The 4,281-nt window shown below is 39.9% G+C and overlaps 1 long non-coding RNA gene across 1 annotated transcript in view; it reads right to left on the bottom strand.

Annotated features, from left to right (window-relative positions):
* Window positions 1-3,431, bottom strand: part of LOC116463084 (uncharacterized) — a 13,655-nt gene extending 10,224 nt beyond the window's left edge. The window contains exon 1 of the long non-coding RNA XR_004246550.1: window positions 3,263-3,431. This is a non-coding gene — a long non-coding RNA (uncharacterized LOC116463084). The remainder of the gene's footprint in view (window positions 1-3,262) is intronic.
* Window positions 3,432-4,281: the final 850 nt, after the last annotated feature.

The following is a 4,281-nucleotide window of genomic DNA, read 5'->3' as shown; positions in this document are numbered from 1 at the left end:
GGGAAGGGGAAAGGGAAAGGGAAAGGGAAAAGGAAGGAAAGGAAAAAGAAAAAGAAAGCATGCAGTTCTGATGACCAAATACGCACCCCCAAAGACCTCCAGGGGAATGAGCCTAAGGACAAAGTCATCTACAGAGGAGTACAGAGCTGTGGTAATCACAGGAGAGTAAGGCAGAAGGCTTGGTAGAACCATATGAAGCCTGACCAGCCTCTGGGTTTTCATGCATGTGATTTGGTGCATGTCTTTATGGTTTAAGCCAGTTTGAGTTAGGCTTCTGTTTCTTGCCACTGAAAGCACTCTCTCTAGCTGATTCGGATCATATGACTGTTTCTGAACTCACTTCAGGACCCTCTCTCCACATTATTCCAAGTTTAATAGGTGTCTACTTGTGATCTGAAAGAGCATTCAGGCATAAGACTCATGGTCATGATTGACAGTTCCACAGTCCTTCCCTCACACGAAGCTTCATATGGCTTTCTGCCTGCATTCCAGATGGTGTCTCTTCCTCCCTCAATGTGACTATAATTATACATGTCACTTCTCACATTTCCCCATGATATCTCTACTTTAAAATGGACAATAAATGGAATAATAAAATCAGTTGAGGTATTTTCATATGATGGAACATCATAAATCCATTAAAATAATTTATATATTAATTCAGCAAATATTTACTCAGCACTTTGTTCCAGGGACTGTACTACAGAAAAATGCCTGATGATATGGAAAATGTTAAATATAGACTATACAAAATTCTAGCTGTACAATGTAACTACCATATCTAATTTAGATGATATTTAGATGAGACTTTGGACTTTAGACCTTAAAGTTGTTGCTGGAATAAGTCAAGACTTTTGAGGCTGTTGGGATGGAATAAATGTATTTTGCATGGAAGAAGGACATGAATTTTGGGGGACCTGGGGCAAAACGCTATGGACTGATTGTTGATATCCCTTAAAACCCATGTTGAAGCCCTAACCCCCAGTGTAATGGTATTTGGAGGTGGAGCCTTTGGAAGGTAATTACGTTTAGATGAGGTCATGAGAGCAGGGCCCTGTGATGGGACTGGTGCCCTTAGAAGAGGGAGAGACACCAGAGCTCACTCTCTCCATCAGGAGAGGACATAGCAAGAAGTCTGCAAGCCAGGAAGAGGCCCTCACCAGGAAATGAATCTGCCTGCACCTTCATCTTGAACCTCCTAGCCTCCACAACTGTGAGAAATAAATGTTTGTTGATTAAGGAAACAAACAAAACATAATTACAATACAATCAAATACACAAAAATGAAATATCACAAAAAAAGGGGTGTGTGTGTGTGTGTCTGTGCATATACCTACAAAGAAAATAAGACTAAAAAACTATTCTAAAAATAATAAGTTATCTCTGAATTTTGGCAGAATGTGCAATTTGCTGCTTCTTTGTGTTTTTCCAGATTTATCCTATTTTCTATAATTAACATGTTACTTCTGTAAACAGGAAAAATATGCAACAAAAGAAATTATGCTAGTGTCTTTGATAAATCTAATAAATCTTGAAGTGTTTGTATTCTAGATTGATTAGATATTATAATTATGTAATTTGTTTCTTCTTTCAGTGGGCCTTGATGTTTAACATATATTTACACAAAATTACTATGTATATGAGCTAGAGAGGAGTATTTTTAAGTAATCAAGAAGTCATATTTACATTTAGAATTACCTCTCTTTTCATGCCAGATGTAAAATTTGGAAAGAGAAAGAAGAACCAAGCGGTCGTTGCAGATCATATATACAACTGAGTCCTCCTCAAAAATCTCTCAGTATACTTCCAAGAGGGCAGGAAAAAGGAGAAAAAGAGAGAGCGTGTCATGAGACCCAGTTCTCTGGGGGCTCAAGAATGAGTTAAACTAACTCCTTCCACCCTGCTAGCAGGGAAGAGCTGACTGTACCTTCAAGCCTCTGATCAACCAGTATGTGAAAACCCACATACTGAGACACTTCCAGAAAAGAACTGGTTACTATTAAAAAGAAGGAAAGTTAATTTTTAAAAAAGGAAGTGAAAAGGAAGAGGAAACATTTTACAGTTTTCATTGCAAAATGACAATACGATAATTCATCTTAAAATATTATATAATAACCTCATCTCAAAACAATAATACAGTAATTCTGTTGCACTACTAGAGGGCATTGGAGTAAAGGAAATATATTAGAATTATATGGGTGGAATGTATACTTGCATATAGAATTTAATATTTATAAACCATATAAATTCAGAATTATAAACTATATTAATTTTGCTTACTCTTTGATTAAACTCTTTCACACACATCATTGCATTAGATTCTCACAACCTCCTTATGTGGTACTTAACACAAGTGTTCTCCCCTTTCTTTATATGAAGAAGAGACCCACGGAGGAAGGGTAGTATTCAAGCCCAAGTCTTATGTGGTCAGGGGATGACTCAAATATATTATTCATGCTGATGAGTTACAGAAATATCTCATTTGCCTTCTTTTTAATATGTTTATTGAACTAGAAAAATTGATTACACCGGATAAAATTTTCCACACATGGAAAAGCACCCAGTACAGTTCCTGCATTTGGTGGATGTTCCCAAAATATAAGATGACTGACATGTACTTGATCTTAATAAGGAACAGACTTCTTTAGAAAATTACAGCCTTTATATTAGAGTTTTCATTACTCTTTGCTTTGCTCAAAATTCGCCTACATGCTACTGAAGGATTGCATCCCGGGGGATAAAAAACTTTGTCTCAAATATCAGAGGACTTGAGGTCAAAACTCCTAAAGGTAGCAATTTATCTCTTTCTTTATAATCAAGTCAGTTTAAATTAATTTGGACCATAGTTTTAAAGAAAACCAATCTGATCCCAAACATTTCATGTGTAAAATGAAAAAGAGTAAAGCTAGAAACCACACAACCATCTAAAATTTTTCCTGCTAAGAAAATTGCCACGGTCAGAGTGGTTGGTTTGCTGCTGAAAAACAAGCTGGGTTGGGTTTAGTGAAGATTGAGTCTTCCTTTCAACAGACATTGTCCCTGGCTGTGAGGTTCACATCTTACAACACCCAGTAAGCACGTCCACGAAAAGTAAAAAGTTCAATAAATCATTCAGGTGGTTTCAAATACTCAGAATACATGGACTCAGGAGGACCCACTGTCTTGGCAGCTGTGTGAATTTTTCACACTTTCCCCTGATAAAGTTCTTGGGGAAAAGTTTCCTCTTCTCTGGGAGCCTGGGAACGTGGCATTCTGCACCCACCTGCGTGTGGAGTAGGCATAAACTTTGTCTGCCAGATGGGGAAAAACCTTCTAGAAACTAGGATCCATGTTTCTTTAAAATGACTCTGCTTTATCCCCACTGAGACCCTCAGTGTATGGACCAAATGCAGCTGAAGGAGGCTGGCCTGCCAGGCTTTCAGGGAGCTTCCAGGCTGGGCCAGTCAGGGTGGCCCATGAACCTCTGGCCTCAGAATCTTGTCAATGATGCCAATAATTAGAATTATGTCAATAATAATGTCAGTAATGCTAATAATAATAGTGCTTGTCAATAATGCAGATCTTGGGGCTCACCTCAGACCTTCCCAATCAGAATCTCTGGGGGCAGAGCCTTGGAATCTGCATTTTAATAAGCTCCCCTGATAACTCCCCTAAAATCTGGGCAGCACTGATCTCATAGCTCCTGGGGGAGCAAGACAAGCACAAGCGAGGGCAAGTGAATGCAACTCTAAGAAAGAGCTCTGGCTCCATCCATGCGGACGGATCAACAACAGGTACACAGACTGGTCAGGAAAAAATGCCAGACAGAGAGAAGTTCAAACAGTGGGGAGTGATGAAGAAGCAAGCTTTTGCCCACATGAGAGAAAGTGGAGTTCCCCATCCAGTCCACGCTACTATAGCAACTAGGGAGGTCGAGATAGCAGAGGGAGAACTGCAGCAGCTGTGTTTGTGGCTAGGCCCGCTGGTCTTGATGTGACCTGGGATTTGCCCCTTCTCCAGCTAGAGAGTCTGGGGATCCCACAGGAGCAGTAAGGCCCCACAGCGGTGTTGTGCGCACGAACCGAAGGCAGTGAGTCTCTACTGTAGTGGTGTGCCCGTTAATGTTTAACAATGGGCTCTCCAGGGGAAAATAAAACACTGACTTACAGCATTTGCCACTTTCTATGGTGTAAATACTCCCACCATGGCTAATTTCAAGCCATTCAGTGATGTCACTGACCATGAACTTAGGAAAATATAGACACACAATGGCTCTCACATGCCAGAATGAGCCCCCTCCAG

This window comes from Hylobates moloch, unplaced genomic scaffold, assembly GCF_009828535.3.
Source record: "Hylobates moloch isolate HMO894 unplaced genomic scaffold, HMol_V3 SCAFFOLD_27, whole genome shotgun sequence".
Classification (NCBI taxonomy): domain Eukaryota; kingdom Metazoa; phylum Chordata; class Mammalia; order Primates; family Hylobatidae; genus Hylobates; species Hylobates moloch.
The sequence above is the reverse complement of the archived record's forward strand: the minus strand, read 5'-3'. Positions and strand labels throughout refer to the sequence as shown.